This window comes from Andrena cerasifolii, chromosome 7, assembly GCF_050908995.1.
Source record: "Andrena cerasifolii isolate SP2316 chromosome 7, iyAndCera1_principal, whole genome shotgun sequence".
In the NCBI taxonomy this organism is placed as follows: domain Eukaryota; kingdom Metazoa; phylum Arthropoda; class Insecta; order Hymenoptera; family Andrenidae; genus Andrena; species Andrena cerasifolii.
Genome location: NC_135124.1, coordinates 8138504 through 8156010, shown reverse-complemented (window position 1 = coordinate 8156010; position 17507 = coordinate 8138504). Strand labels below are relative to the sequence as shown.

Genomic DNA, 17507 nt, shown 5'->3' with positions numbered 1-17507 from the left:
TTACCATTTACAATGTTAATGGCACTTTCATACAGTATTCACTTACATACTCCCTGTACATTATCTACATCAATTTGTCAGCTTCGAAAAAGTATACAGTAAATAAACAATTATAACTTTCTTATAGTTTAACAGGATACGTAATTACACGGTGGCCATACTATGTTGCATTGTAAGGACACGAAGGAATGAAGGGCTTGAGAAGCAATGCGTGGCTTTACCAAGGAATCAGCCCCCATAGGGAGTGTTCAAAGGGTCCGACCACTTTCCATGTGTTCCATATATAAATACAGACGACCATGAGACGCGAGTACACACACTTTATTATGTACAGTGTACAGTATCGATTAAAAGTTCACCACACCATTGTCTTTAAAAAAGGAAACGAATGTTAAAAGAGCAGTGATCCTTGGGGGAGATCTACGTGAATAAGAAATGCAAAATTAGCAAAGAACGGGTAAAGGTTGAAGACTTACAAATCACTTGTTCATGATATTATATATATAGCGATATCCTTTGTGTGAATTTTAAAATCTCATTACTCACTCACACCCTATATTAATTTTGTACTATTTCATTTTTTGCACCTCAAGACTCCGATCCCTATATTCCTCACTGACAACTGAATCCTCGTATCGAATTAAAGGGCGCGTCATTCAATTTCACCCTGAATCGTGACAGTGAGCTTTTTAGTCGACACTGTACGGCGGTGCGCGGCTCCACCATAACTTCGCCTCGCTTTGCAGACTGGTTAGGCACACGCACTACTGTGCGAGCGTGAGTTATCGGGGAAGCATGATCTCTGCTTCCTCCTTCGACTCCTCCTTTGCTCCTTTTTCGGGCCGGGGCCAAAGCCTGACTGCGGTCCAACTGTGCAAGGAACGCATAAACAACGGGTATCCTAGAGATACATCACGTGACATCCGATTCAGGGAAACTATGTATGCACTGAGTGTACATTCCATACTAAACTTGCATAGGTGATGAATGTGATAAAATACCACACAAATGTCTCGGACCGTTCACACTGTTGATTCTGCATTATCAATTATCTACGTTTTTGGAAAGCGTTTCCGTACGATTTCAATGTATCGACCCTATTGTCATAACTGAATATTTTTATTTCAAATATTCTCTAAATACTCTGAAACCTATGTTAGCTGTGTGGTATTCTATTTAGCTCTTGAGTTAAGGGGACAGGTTTATTAATTGAAAAATAATATCTTAAATTTTGTTGTGTTCCATTGTCTAGTCTCCTGGTACAAAAGATTCTACAAAATCACTATAGGTAATATCGTACTTGAACTCCGTTTCAATCTGACGCTGGCACTGTTCTCATTCTCAGTGAATTCAATTTCAATTCGCTTTTAGTTCACTACAGATCTCTGCGTTACTCTCACCATCAGTTTTAGCGCGATTAACATTTATAGTGAATTAGAATCTAATCGAGTTATGATTTGCAATTATGTTTTGCGTTAGACTGAACAGTACACCCCCCCCCCCCCCAAGAAACTTCTACATTGTATGTATGTATGTGAAAAACTGATAAAAGTCCATCTAATTTGTGCTTTTTGCTGCAAAAAACTACGAATTCCACACCCAAATTACAGCTTGGATGCAGGAGTTACAAAATCATCATGAACGGGCAATGAATTACGAATACCATGAAAGATTTTCCACATGAGACACTTCTACTTAGCATAGCTGCTGCATGACAATTCAATCATATTCCTACATTTTCTATCATTTTTAAATAAACCCTGCCTCCACCACGTGAATATGCCCTGCATCCTTAAATATTCAACATGTTATCACGTACATATATGTCACTCAATATTATGTTAGTATTGGGAGAATATTAGAGCCTGATTGTTGACTACTTAGGTGTTTAGTGCTTGATATGTACCTTGGTAAAAATAAATCGTATACCCTTTATGGATCATGTAGCTATGAATATTCTGAGTACTACACTATTATGTGTATTTCTGAGTGATGAAATAAATATTGTCAGCAGTGTATCTGAAATATTAATCCTGTGCTGCAGAAGTATCTCCTGTAATTCGGCCTGGGTTAGGTTCAGTCTTTTGTCTAGCCCTAAAGATTCGTCAACCCTCTGACAGTGTAATGAGTCTACGAGCCACTATATGTATAACTGTGATATGAATCTATACTTATATAATCGTTGTGTCACTGATTCATCACCGCCCAGCCCAAACCGCTGTCCCCAGAAACATGAAATTAGGAGATTATATTCCTTTTGCGAGGTAGGTGCTCGATAAGAAGGGATTTTTTGAAATTTCAACTCGAAGGGGGTAAGAAGGCGTAAAATATGTTTTCTCGGATTCATTTCTCAGACCCGATTAGATATCAACTTGGTTTTTACTTACAAAGGTTACCCACACAAATGCTTAAAAACCAGATTCAGCATTTTGCTCTAATCAACCCCTAAGGGAGTGAAAAGGGGCGAAATCTGTTTCCACGGATTTCTTAAAATCTCTTTGGCCCAATTCAATGTCAACTTGGTTTTTACTTCGAAACGTTACCAACATAAATGCCTGAAAACCAATTTCATGATTTTGCCCTAATCAGCCCCTAAGGGGGTGGTGAAAAGAGGTGAAATGTGTTTTCATGGAGTCCTTAATATCTCTTAGGCTGGAAGCGAAGCGCGGGGGTATATTGCTAGTTAATTATACAAAAGAATACTACAACCCTCTCCCTCACATAAAATGAATATACTGCTTCACACTTTATATCTCAATACTTCGGCGCTGCGTGACTTCTAACGCGCTGTTAAAGGGTTGAAATTACTTGGGTACCACAGTAACACCTCTTATATGGTGGCCCCTCGCGAGAGAAGCTCCGCATAATTATGCCGTCACATGCTACACCACGGCACCGCGCAAAACGTCCTCGCTTCAAGGTCCACCGACCCAACACGCGTGACATGGTGAATGAACGCACGCATCCCACTCGAGATGCCCCTCCATGCATTGCTGAAGTGTACACGTGGGCACGCACATTGCGTCACCTTATCTACACACGCATTATTAGGGTTGCAGGACGTGTTCGGCTCCTCCTTTGCATGGCTACGGTACGTGGCCAGGCAGACGGACGTTCAACGGGACACAAGACACGTACACGTATGCATGCATGCCGCTCGTAATAATGGGTGGTAAATTCTGAAAGGTTGAACAAAGAAAAAACATGCGGAGCAACAGGAGAACACGAAGCTAAGGGGGTTGCGCGTTACGCCTGTATATAATAGCGTTTCTTTCATTGTGACTTTCTTAACCCTGCTATATCTCTCGAGAATCTTGCGAACCACTTGTGTTTTTGCTTCTTTAAGGAGCTTTCTAACTTTGAGAAAAATAAAGGGTAGTTTTTGCTATGATACGCGTATTTTTTGGTCTTCGACATTATTTTAAATGTAAACCTGAACAGAAGACTTGTTGTTAGCTCTCCATCACTAAATATCCATCTGACGGCTGATAAATGATGGTCAATATTCTCGGGTAGGATGGGCGAACCGCTTTAATCACCGTGTCCATCGTCGAAAGTAATTATAAAGTACGACGAAATTTGACTACACTTTTTGATAGAATAAAGTCACATGGAACGTGTTCCAGAGAATTTCGCGACTCCGAACAACCCCAGACCTGCGATTGTTACCTGGATGCATACAGTAAGTAAATAATCGGTTGACGATACTCCAGACGGACAAACTAATATGTAGTCTCCACTATTCACCAATAATAACGAGGTCGTTACAGGGTTTTCACCCATCAGGAATAATTAACAGTAGAAGGCCAATTACAGGAACCAGATTATCGTTACAAGACACACCCTCGATGATGTTTGTAGTTTGAAAACTTTATTGCACGCTTTCCGACAGAACAGGAATCAGTCGCCAGCTACAGTTCGCAGAAACACCAAGTACCGTATCAATATGTTCGACGAAAAGTTTATCGCGCTTGTCCAGGGGAAAGAGGGTTTGTTCACCCTTGCGCATAAAGATTATAGCGGCAGCAATCTCAAAATGTGGTTGTGGAACGAAATTGGAGAACAGTTGGGATTGGCAGGTAATAAACACAGTTATATTGTTATAAATAATGTAGGGCACTGTCAGGAAAATAAGACTGACTAGGGATGATCCGTTATCCGAATATTTCGATTTTTTGAAAGTGTGCTGGTTTGTAAAGGACCTCGGTTGAAGTATCAGGCAATTTTTCGTTTGTGCCCATTTTCGGTTCTTCAGGGTGAAAACACCCCTTGAAGGTTGACGTGTGATTTATAACCTTTCTGTATATCTTGCAAACTGTAGTAGATATAGGTAATAAAATTATTAGAATGAAAACTTAACGGCTTCTTATTTTATTTCGGGTTTGGTATTTCTTTTTCTAATATTAAAAAAAATATTTATTTTATAAAAGAGATTGAATCTATTTTTAATATTGGATGTATTGGATGTGTATTCAATATTTTGTGCAACTAGGGATCTCTCCACTTTGAAATCCCTGTCCCAGGTACGAAGGGGTGTAAATTCCGCCATCGTTATTTTTTCCAAAAGCCCCAATGTCGACGAAAGATAACACTAAATTTAGTGGAAGCACACACATAGACTTGTAATAAAGAAGTTATATTTGTAATAATCCATTGCACGTGCATGGAATACGTTACAAATGTTTGACCAAATGTATATTTCACTTTTTGTTAAATGCATCTTACAACGTGCAATAACACGAGTGTAAGGGCAATATAGGAAATGAAACTACCATTGAAATCCCTGCACGTGATAGTCTCGCGAAGAAGTCAAGTCCAATACACATTGCCATTTCTGAATTAAACAACATTTAAACGAACAATTTTCCTGTATCTGCCATGGTACGAAGAATAATTATTTGTATATATTTAAATCAGTTAGTTTCTTGGTGCTTTAATAGCGTTCACGTGGAAGATCCTGACAATGAAAAGAATGCTTGACCGCGTCCAAACAATGGCCCTGAGAACGTAGGTCGGGGCAAGAAGCAGGGTTACAGAATCTGCTGAGGGTGAGTATCGGGACTCAACTCGAAACTATACTACCTCTTCCCCACGTCTATCGTGAAAACAGGACTAAACTGTACCCAAATTTTGAATTGAATTGACAAACCTATGCAGGGTTTTTGATCAAAAGCCAATTGCAGGAACAATAATTCATCACTCAATCTTATCGTTAGCTAAATCCTTTTCAGTGATGAATCTTTTTCTATGGACTTGTTAAATCTCTTCCCATTTTCTTCCGCTTTTTAAGTAAATTTTATATTTAAAAACACAACACGATATTTTGTATGTTTCAATATTAATCCTTGAATAATTAAAACTTCAAAGCATTCAATATTGTTTCACAAAACTGTTAGATATAATTTTAATAACACATCCATTTTTAATATAACGCTTGACAAATACCCAGTGTGCAATATTATTTTTCTAATGTTTTACCATCCTTTGAAAAATTAAATTGTACTGCCATATAAGTAGGTACCTATACACAAGACGTTATGGAACCTACACTATGGAATCAACTATGATTGCGAATGGACACGCGTGTGTATAAATATATGTATAAGGGGGCAGGGGTAATAGGTGTTAAACTCAACAGGTGCGTTCACGAAGCACCAGGGTGGAGATTAGAAAGGGGATTAGGAAGGATACGTGGACGACGAACCTGTTTCTCAGCCGGTTGTTGGTAAACGATGGTTTAGAATCAGCAGGGGAACAGGGTCGGCGTGGAGGTAGACAGGGTAGTGCTAAACGAGCTTAGGATACCGCTGTGACCGTCTAAATGCATACCTGGCTACACCTGCGTTGCGTGAGTAGCAAGTTTTACTACACCTACTACTACGAATTAGCATTTCGTAGACGCAAGTTCTCGCGCATCAATCATCTCATTCATAATTTCTCATTTATGGCGACATATATAGGGTGAGTCAGGACGGGTGGTGAAACCGGGCATGGGATCATTCTTTGCACCAAAATAAGTCGAAAATGTAGGATAATTTTTTTTATATAAGCCTCCTTTTTGGAGAAAATCAGGTTTGAAAATTCGTGGGGTATCTACTCACGCAGTTGCTTGAAAATCAGTAGAATTTATTAATAAATATTGTACAACTATGGGCGAGATAAATACTTGAGTAAATTTAAATTAATTTGAAGCGAGACTCTAGCTGGAGCTTGATTTTTACTCAAGCGTACGCATTCTCGATAGACTTTCAAAGACGATTTTCTTCTCAAAGCCTAATTTCAAGAAAAGTTATTCAATAATTTCGACTTATTTCTGCACAAGGATGCAAATCATTCGAAGTTGCACCATATTTATTAGTGGAATTCGTGAGAATTATAATATTCAAACAACGAATGATTTCGAAAACCTTACAAACATCTCAACACTTGCGAGAAAGTTCGGGTGACATTTGTTCATAATTTTGAGATATTCTTTTATAACTATGGTTACTTGTGAATCAGTTTGCAAAAATTATAAAAATTCTCAGTGGATACGTCGGTACAAAATCTGACGAATAATGTGTAGCGATAGAAGTACATTATAATAGATCAGAAATAAAAATTTTTATCGCTAATATTTTTTATATCTATTATTAATTCCGCAAGATAGTCAGTCTAATTTAAATCGAAATTTGTTTAAATCTCCACTGGAAAAAATAGAGTAAAATAGTGTGGTACTTAAAGTTAACCAAAATCAGTTTAAACAAAAAAGAAAATTATAATTGGAGGCGCCGGGCATCGATCCCGGTACCTCTCGCATGCTAAGCGAGCGCTCTACCATCTGAGCTACGCCCCCTGGTATTAATAACGAGATCTTTGCACTTCACGAGGCCGGATATATAGGTTAACGAACTTTCAACCTGTATATATAGGTATTACGACAGAAATAAATATTGCAAAATAAAGCTCTGGCGAAATAGAAATATAGTTCTAGCGTTTCTCTATTTATATCAATTTTTTATCAATTTAACATCTTTATAATATTTATTTTCTTAATATTATCTTCAAAAATTTAAACTAAAACAATTGTTAAACAAAAAGAAGCTAGCATAGTCTTGCATCAATACAAATTTAATGTTTCCTGACTAAAAACGTTGAATAAAGTATCGAGCAATAAATCGAATGGGAAGACATTAAAGTGGTTCGCATAATCAAAATCTTGTTATCTTATTGAATAATGAAAGTATGAGTGAGGGAACATTATATGTTAACTGTTAAAATAATAGTGAAGCGGAGGTAGGATTTTGAGAATGTTACTTCGACAGTTCTACACAGTAAATCTGAATTATGAGACTCATTACACATTGCAAAGTTGAGTTGCTTGCCCTTCAACGTCTGTCCCGCGATTGAACGCTTTCCCTCTCGTTTCGTTTGCTTTCTCATTTGATCACGTGGCGCCACCGAGCTCCGAGGATCGCAGACGGCGAAGGAGGTTGAACTTAACGATTACATCTTATACTACTCTATCTCCTAGCGTTACTTATTCAGTGCTTACTTGTTCCGTCACAAGGAACACACGCGAAGTAAGACTATACATATATTCGACACTCAATCTTATGACACTTTACAGGTTTAAGTTTCTAGATTTCTAGAATAAAAGAAAGCTGAAGGTAACAGACATTTGCCATTGTCACTGTAGTAACTCAATTGTAAGAGACTATAAACCACCCTTGAAACTTCCACCCCTCTTATGATAGGTTGACAATAATTAGAAGTATGAATAATGTCTCTTAGAAAAGTGTTTCACAGTTTTTGATGGAGGGCAACAAAGTGTGAAGAAGAAAGAATTAATTAATTTAAATAATATTTTTATAAACTGTAGGTAATTCAGAATTTATGCAATTATTGAATTTCAAATTAAACATCACATCGAATTAATATCAGCATGTTGATTTCAGGGTTTACAAAAAACATGCGATTTCAATTAATTTTTTATAGTCCTTATCACTTTTCATTAGTATCACACACTGGGCAAAATATGTCATTATCCATACAAAAGCTAGTGAGTAACTCTTACTAAATTAAATATGCATTGACATTCATTTTACGATGGTTGTCGCAATAGGTATGGCGCGACAATAGAGGCCACTGATAAGGACCCCATCTCTCCGGTTTTTTTAAACGCGGCTAGGTAGTTTTGAATTCTGGTGTTACTTGTGCAACCATGTATTTTTATCAGAATATTGTGAAGAAGACGTAAATAAATTCTATAAAATAAAATACTAGCCTCTTCTCAAATTTAACATATTTACTGAATATTATACATACTTCTATATATTCAGCTTTTATAAATTCTGAATGAAACTTGTAAATAAGAATTCCATGTTACTCTTCATAAAAAAAAAGTTGCCATTGATCCGTAAAATTATTTTCTTTAAAGATTGTTACGATTATTAATAATTTCTGACTACAATCTTCTATCCCTAGTTTTGTAAATTCTTTTAGTCTTATGTTATCACTAGGGTCTGTCGGTTTTTAAAAACCGGGTTTAAAAACCGGTTTTTATTTATGAATTTGTAAAATTCGAAAACCGGGTTTTAAATTTGAAAAACCGGCTTTATATATTAGTATTATAATATGCAGAAATGAATTAATTATTTAACTAGAAACGTTAACATTTTGACTTGAAACTCGCCTCTATAATAAAACAGATATCTATTTTTTACGTTTCTTTTCCCATTAGCACTTTGGACAACATACATCTTCAACGAATTAACATTTCTTTATGAAAAAAGTACATACTTTCTAGAAACATATATAAATATCATTGCACAGTTTAAAGAAACTCTTACCAATAGCACTTTAGCAAAAAAATCATAAAAAGTCCCACTATTTTAGTACACAAAACCATAAAACTCCCTTAACAATTGAAGACAAACCTGTCAAAAAAGAACCTAAGAATCACAATATGCCACATAGGATATCAAAGAAAATCGAAAGGAGAAACAAAAACACACGTCGAGGGAGCCCATTTGCCACATGGTACAGGGATGAAGCTATAAGAAGGGGGTGGGTAATCGATCAGGGCCGCCGTACCCGATATCGTAGCCACGATACGCCAATTGCCAGGGGATCGTGCCTCAGAGTAATGGTTACAGCGGAACTGCGATATCGCTCGACGATAACCATAAATGTATCTAGCTACGTTTATCGGATTTCGGGGGCAGTGTACTGGAAAGAGAGGGTGGATAGAGAGTGAAAGTGGGACCGAGAGAAAGAGGTCCTGTGAACCTCTGCCCCCTGCATGACAGCCTGCTACGTCAGCTGGTCTCTTTTCCGATAATTTGCCACTCATTAACATAAAAGGAGGTCGCGATGGTGGGGGAAGAAGTTTTGAATTTTATGGCTCGAAGGGGTTATCAGAACGTACTGGCTCCTTTCTATGGCTGCGGCCCTGCTCACGGTTTGCTCTTATTTTCCGATACGACCATCCACCACCCCTTTTCATCCCCTCTTCGTTGCTCCACGTCTGCGTCGATTGTTCAGCACTTTTCCGAGTTTGTCCCCATATTTCTTCCTTGCACTGCTCTCCCTACGGTTTTGTCACAAGAAACGATGCGGATTATCTTTTAAATTTTTTATAATCTGATTACCTTGTTATGCAACGTTGATGCTTCTTAGACAGATAGAAAATTTGTGGAATCTGAAGGAGATTAATATTTATTCATAACGATGATTTAAGAATAATGTCCATGCATGTGTGCATGTTAACATTATTTTTAAATTAGAAATCGAAATTTTCGAAAACTTGAACAGTTCATGATTGATACATTGCAAATTGCAAATGTTCGAAGTTAAAAAAAGCATATACAAAAGTCGAAGAGTTTGACCTATTTTATTTTTTTCTTGGACATAACCACGTTCATAGGATTTATTATTAATAGTTAATTAACGTTTCAGAAACGTTGTCTCCGAAAATGGCCCTGCAGTTGGGTGTAACTTCTAATTTTCATTACACATTGTAATTGAAGATACGAAAAATATAAGTGAAGCGATGGAGCAATGAATTGCAAAATTATCTTGATATTGACACATTTTCGAGGCATTCGAAGCATTCCTTTGTGACAGTAGCCGTGTTTTGACGTCGTGGCATCTGCTCTGAAAGATTCATATGTAAAAATAGATGTTACTATTTCTGCCGGGTAATTGTTTTGGATAGTCTGTCTGGCTTTTGAGATCGCGTGCGCTTAAATTCCTCGCTGACTCGATGACTAGCGAGAAATAATAGTAAATCCTTTGAAGCATATTCGCGTGGGTGATTTTATAACGGAGGAGTTCAGGTTTTAATAAAAAGAAGACGGAAGGGAATACGAAAAGATTATAGGGACTACCCATGACTCGAAGTGACATTAACCCTTTTTAATATAAAAGCAGAAGTAATAAAAGTTACTGGATGACACACAGACAGAAGCTTCGTTTTACTACGTTTAGTTGTTTTGATAAATGCTCATATGTAAATAGAAATGAACAGTTTTCCACTGACAGGTCCTATCGCAACAGAATCTCGATTACGCTTCTATCTAACAGAATAATTAAACAGTCAGCTGGGTCAGTATTAATGAAATACATAACAGGCATGAAAAGAGCGATAAAGGAGAGTACTATATTTCTAAAAATATTCTCACATATTCTGAGACGTTAAAAGCTTCAGAAATAGCTTTCAGGTGGTGTGCAAAATAAAAAGAAAGTAACTCCTCGGAAGTATCCGGTTTAAAAAGAAGAAATTTGATAATCTAAAAATTCTGAAAGGATCGTCAAAACTAAATAGGTTGCAGAACGAAGAAAATTTTATTAAATATGTTGGTACATCAAAGTCTAGTTCGCGAATGTAATATTCTGTAATAAACGCTCGCATTTCTTATAAAAATATAAAACATAATCTCTGACGAACAGTGAAACTAAATGTTACTTGAATTAATTTCAAATATATCCAGCTCCGAATTTATACACGAAATATATACACACCATGGGGCCTTAGAGATTCTCGTTTTCAAAGGAATTTCTGGTATGCTTACTATAACTATACGTAGTTGGTCCAGCTTCCTAGCAGCTTTGCCAGTTGAACTAACACCGTTCCCGAGCATAAAGTCTAAGCCGTTGAGTGGAACTATCCGTATGTAAACAGCCGCAGAACTAACAAATTTGTAACTTCATGGCCTCGGGCTTGTATCGGGTGACTGACTCGATGGCCCCGCGTATTTCAGTCACCTTAAAAAACCTAGCAACAAAATGACCACATATCTCGGTTATTTGTCGCAATGAGTAATCGAAATGGGAGCTAACCATGTACGAAGAAGAATTTAGTAGTGTGTAATAATAGATTTCTTCAGCCTAAAAAAGCAACAAATGGCACCTACCTGTGATTCTGGTACTCGTGGAAAATGGAGTAGGAAATGAATGGAATATCAATTTTCCTGAGCTTCGTCTGTGTCTAACAAAACGTGTGCTTCGATTATTGACTGCGTTTCGTTTAAAAAGATGGTAACAACGTGTAAATAGTTTATTCGGTGACGTGTGCCTCTGAACTTACAAGGGACGTTCGGCAAATTATGAAACTTGGTGTGCAAGTAGAGTAGTTCATCCGTAACGTACCCCTATTTTTGTTGGTGCCATAGTGTAGTTTTGGGGGAAGGGGGTGAAATCACCCCTTGAAAAAAACGCAGAATTTTCTTTTCCGTGGAATATCTCACAAACGGTGAGTGATATCGAAAAGAAGTTCACACAAAAATGGCACCTTTTTATATCTACAAAACTGCTGAAAAATAATTATCAAATTAAGGATTGATGGTGGGGGTAACTTGAGAAGTATGAATTTTTCGATAATTATTTTTACGCAGTTTTGTAGATATAAAAAAGAGATGCAACTGTTGTTTAAACTTCTTTTCGATATCTCTTACCGTTCTTGAGATATTCCAGGAAAAAGAATATTCTGCATTTTCTTCAAGGGGTGAGTTCACCCCTAGAAACTGCACTATGCCACCACCAAAAAATAGGGTTGCGTTATGGATGAATTACTCTACTTGCACACCAAGTTTCATAATCTTCTGAATCTCCGGGTTGCCGAACGTCCCTTGTTAGAACTGAAATTAAAAAGGACCTTAAGTGATTGAAATGTTATTCATAGGTATTGAAGAATTTGCTGTGGGATTGAATAGTCTGTTTAAAAAAATGTATTTATCGAGATTTATCAGCATGTCGAATGGAATAAGTAGAACGTGCAGAGGAAAATGAAGAGGTGAACGTATACGATGTAAGTACACGATGAAGACGTTATGATCGCTGTGAGCAATGTTCATTGGGTTTCACATAGATGTAAAATATCCTTTCGATTCGTCTGGTGAACGCACCCAAGAACAGATAGTTGGCCAGGTTGCACTATAAATAACGGAAGTTCGCGAGCACGCTGGCGCTTAAAAGTTATTCCTGCGGAGCTGTGGGTCAAGCATGCACTTGACTCGGCAATGCGGTTCATGACATAACTCACGGCACGTGTTTGACAAATCTAACCTTTGACTGCCCTTTGACCACCAATCGGAAGTCTTTTCCTCGCAGATTTGACATCGATGCAATTACTTTATAATTCGTTTGTATTTCTTTTAGCAAGTTTTCTGACAAATATAAAGAGATCTCGTTTCTTTCGCATTTTCACAGGTGCTAAGTATTAATAGAAGAGAACAAATAAACGCGGGAACAAAAATCATTCTGTTTTTAGGGGGAAAGCTAATGCACACTGTATAATATCCAACTTGGAGAATTTTTTCTTACAGCGACTTTTTAGCTTCATTTCAACTACCCCATAGCTTACATCGTATCAATCAATTGTGTACTTTGAAAAATGTAGCTTCTGTTTTACTGTTTCTTTGTTTTAAATAAATATTCGGAGGTGAAATTCTTGGTAATTATTTACAAAAGGGCAGTCCTGACCGATTTCGATGACCCTGGAATATATTGTCGGGGGCATGATTCCGAACAAGTTTTCCGGCTGTAGAAAACACCAAGCAGATAACAAAACCGAACTCGATTTAAAACAGAAATTTAAAACTCACAACAGTACATAACCTGATATGTGACACTACAGTACAAATGAACGACGCAACATTGTATAACTGAAGTCTCCAAAAATAGTATTCGATTCTATTCAAAGTACTCGATTCGCACACAGCTGTGTCATAATCACTGGCAGCCTTAGGCGCGCTAAAATTGAAACGTTCCCGAGTGAATTGCGCGCTCCCTTCTGACCACATGCAATCTTTAATCTGTTCCTGTTTTCTGAACGGGACTACAAACCGATAAAGATTCCAACCGACAAAGGTCTGCCTGTGAGGAACACTGGCCATATGTTGCACTCGAAACGAATTGCATAAAGCGACTTTTGTACGAGCAAGGCCACGGCAAAGCTTGCCCGCGTGATTAAATCGCACTTACACGCGCGTTAATGAGTCTTTGGTGTTGGAAGTCGTCAAACATCAAATGGCGTAATTGCTTCGGAGTGCTTAAGTCAGTGAATTTGATGTGCTGGGATCAGTTCGACGTTACGTAATTCCATGATTCTAAGCTGAAAGACTGTGCATGTTGTTTAGAAGGATATTGAGCAGAAACGATTGAAGTTCTGGTACTTCGTAACCTTGGTAGTAGACGAAACAGTGCAAGTATAAAAATGATTAGAAGTTATTTGAGTTAATAGAGCTGTTAATTTTTTTAATTAAACGTACCTACTGCTTTAGAGGTATGTATCTTATATTTTTGTATTGGGTTGGTGAAACAGTTTTCTCGTATTACTTAAGGAAATTTAAAGCTTTTCATACATACCTAGGTATACATAAATGAATCTTAATGATCTTAATGATCTTAAATGTTCTTCCAAGTCGACTTTCAAATTTTATTTAAGTGCATAAAGCTGGAAGAAACCATACTCATTTATTGCAATCGAAACGCTATTTTGAAAATAATTAGAAGGTCTCTTGGGCAAGACTGTATTTTGAATTATTGCATTCTATGTTCTTAATAGACGCGACTATGGTTAAAAAAAAAAATGGAGTCCGATTGATTTCTGATTTTCCTTTGATCAAAATGATCACAAATTGTCACCAAAGTTCTACACATACATTCAGCCCGGCTTGAGCCCCTTTGCGCCCTTTATTTATAATAGATTTGATCTTACACTGACTTTTTATTTGTAGCTTAAAACATTTATAGTGCAACTTGTAATATTTCATTTAAAACTTCTTTTTAAAAAATGCTAACACCAAAATACCATTTTGGGCCTCTTGTCAACTTTACGCCCTAGGCAGCTGCCTCATTTTGACTACAGGGATGAGCCGGGCCTGCATAGAATACGTAAAAGAAGTCAGAAATAATATTTTCTGTAATCACCTATTTACAAATTACTTTTTCTCAAATTATTTCTTCGACGAAATTTAGATACCCTATGGGTATGATTTCTGCATCAGATCATGCGTATGAATAGACAATTGTCGATTGATACCTGTGCTTTGCATAATTCAATGTATTTCCGTATCTCTCGTCAGTCTGATTAAACTTGATTAAGAAAAATGCTATATCTCTTTTGAGCTAAAGTAAGGTCGAGTACAAAATTTCATAAAAGGTGTATACACGTTACCCTGCCCGCCTGTTCTACGCGGAAGCCTGCAAGAAATTTTAAACATCCCACGACTAAAAGTGTTCCGTTATATTTAGAAGGTGCCTAGTCATTTGGATTCTGAATCTTGCCAGATTTATTCCCACGCATCGCAACAAAATTTTACAAACTTTCCTGCGTGCTTTATTGCGCGTAATGCAAGACGCGACGTGGGAAATAAATTTCGAGTTGTGTGGGCACCGACAGCAAGATAAATCACTCGACGAATGATTCGGAGTTCAGAAGTAATGGAGCACAAGCTCTACTTCTGCGTGATGAATTAACAACTTCGTCAACAAGACCAGGTAAATTGTTTTATCTTGTCCCTGGTCGCTTATCTTATCGTACTACGTAAAAGAAAGTAGGTACTTGAATTATTGAAGTATTCACTTACGTCTAAATTAAAGTGAAGAGGAAATTCGACAAATACTTTTCATCGAATTTTTTTCTTCCTTAGTGAAATGTTTTTTTCAGAATCCATTTGTTCGTTTTTGACAAGTTTCTGTTTTTTCCTTTAGGTTGGTTATTAATATTTTGAGTTAATGATTATCGTAGTCATTGCCAACTAAACTTTGGCACATCTTGTTTATGCACGAAGTAAAGTAGAATGATTTTCTAAATTTTCTACGTTATAATTTCTGAATTTTATATCTTTTTAATGAAGCTACTGTGTTCGAAATTTTATTCTTCAAATTTATGTCACAAATATTAGCTACTTCGTCATTTAGATCGAAAGTTACTTATCAAGTTATTGTACTTATCGACGGTAGGATCAGACTTCAGATTAATTTGTAGATACACAAAAAAAATCAGATATGCTATGCCATTTCAAGATATCAGATATCAATGCATAATAGAAAGTAAAGTCCTATATTCTTTAGTCAATTAGCAAGGAAATATAATTTTAATGAAGAAAATATGGCGAAAGACGACAGTTCGTCTTTATTTCGGTACTTAGACAAACATATTATCAATACAAAATGTTATTACGAAGGGGCAAAATATACTAGCAAAAGAAGTTTCAACTTTAATAGTAAAAATTTGTTGCTTATTTACTTAAATTAAATATGTTCACGTATTTTTCATCTTCTTCCTGCATTCAACTGTGTTATGTTCATGGAAACACCTTTTGATCTTTCTTGGAAACATGAATGACGATGAGTATAAATATAAACACGTGTTCTAATGGCCTTCCGCGGATTTTTGAAAAATTCACTTCCACGAAATTCTTTTTTTCCGGCTGACATTCCTAAATTAGAACTGGCGAATGCTGAGGTTACTACATAGTACCAAATCATCTGCGACGTGATATTAATGATCGTTAGAAAAATTTAGTTGCCAGAAGGGGAATAATATAATTATAGATTTGTGTAATTATGTAAAATAGGAAGATTTTAATAAATTCTTAATTTCCTTTGAACACAAGAACATTCACAATTCCATATACCTATTTCTGCATTTCAGCAAACTTTCAAATTAAAAAAAATAAAACCATAACTTTATCAATATTAGTTCAATGTACTATTTATAAAGATAGTAATTTCCATTTTTCCCATCTCACCTCATTCACTTGATTGTCAACTGATAAAATTAACGAGGAATTAGTTAAAAATTAAATTATTAATGATAAGGAAATTTGTTTTGTTTCCTTAACAAAAGAGTCCTCTAAAATGGACAAAGCTTTCGTTCTGGATTCAAATCACGTCTACGAATCGCTGGAATTGGACAGGTCGATTATAATGCAAAAGATCGATGATAACAGACATCTGTCTCTTGTGGCTGCGGCCACTTTGTTCGATATATTTGGAAATGATAAAACAACAATATCGACGGGCCAATGCGACGCAATCACAACGGATTATCCGAGCAACGACAAAGATAGCTGGGGACTGCTGGGACCTTCCATGACGTTCGCAGAGGATGTAACATTGAACTTAACTGGCTAATAACCTCCGGCCATATGCAATCTATAGATAAACTTCAGATGTTTCGCTTGGAATCGTAACGTGAAATGACGATAAATAGAAAGGTACACAATTTTCAGTGCTGTGGTTGAATGCTAATTGAAGGCTAATTGTTCAAACAACTGCTAACTGTTTTGAACGATACCATATTCTTCAATAAAAAGTATTATTTTTAATCCTGGAATTATACATAGTAATTTAAAAGCATAATTTATTTGTAACAGTTTCTGACAGCATTTTCGTTCAATAGTGCAATTAAAGAATTATTGTATAATTTGGAAGATTTAAGTTTACATTTAACACTGTAGAATACAGATTACGACTCAACTATGGAAGTATTTATTGCACCACTCTCAAAATTTACGTAGTAAGTACGTAGAACTTATTAACTAACTTATTTAGACTAAGATAGTGAGCCACACATTTTCGCAGTGAATAAATTTTGGAAAAATATTTCCCTGGTACTGATAAGAGAAATGTAAGTAATAACTTATTCGAGTGATATAATAAATATTTCCATTACTGTATACACAATAGGCTTCTGAGTTACGGATTGTTTCATCCTAGCAAATTATTATTTAGTCACTCTTTACTGCTACGATCTCGAATGTTTCATAATTACATACTCGCGTAGTTTCTTATTAACCTTGCCACTCTACAGTCGACCAGGCAGCAGCTAATCGTCAGGCATCAGCGAATACAATTGCTAAGCTCATAAATGCCAAGCTCAATCAAGAATCGACGATTTCACTTGCAACATCGCGCGGCAAAGTACTCGAACCCGTTGACACCCCGTCCGCGCATGGCGCGTCTGTAGTTAAACGCTTGTCACGTTTTTCTCGTTATTAAAAAATGACATGCGCGTG

The 17507-nt window shown here is 36.6% G+C and overlaps 1 protein-coding gene and 1 non-coding gene across 6 annotated transcripts in view; both read right to left on the bottom strand.

The window, feature by feature from the left end:
- The window catches only part of LOC143371403 (xaa-Pro aminopeptidase ApepP), a 56831-nt gene that overhangs the window by 31227 nt on the left and 8097 nt on the right, over window positions 1-17507 (bottom strand). The gene's annotated exons all lie outside the window — the stretch shown is intronic.
- On the bottom strand, window positions 6763-6835 carry Trnaa-agc (transfer RNA alanine (anticodon AGC)). The gene has a single exon. It is a non-coding gene; the product is annotated as a tRNA-Ala (tRNA).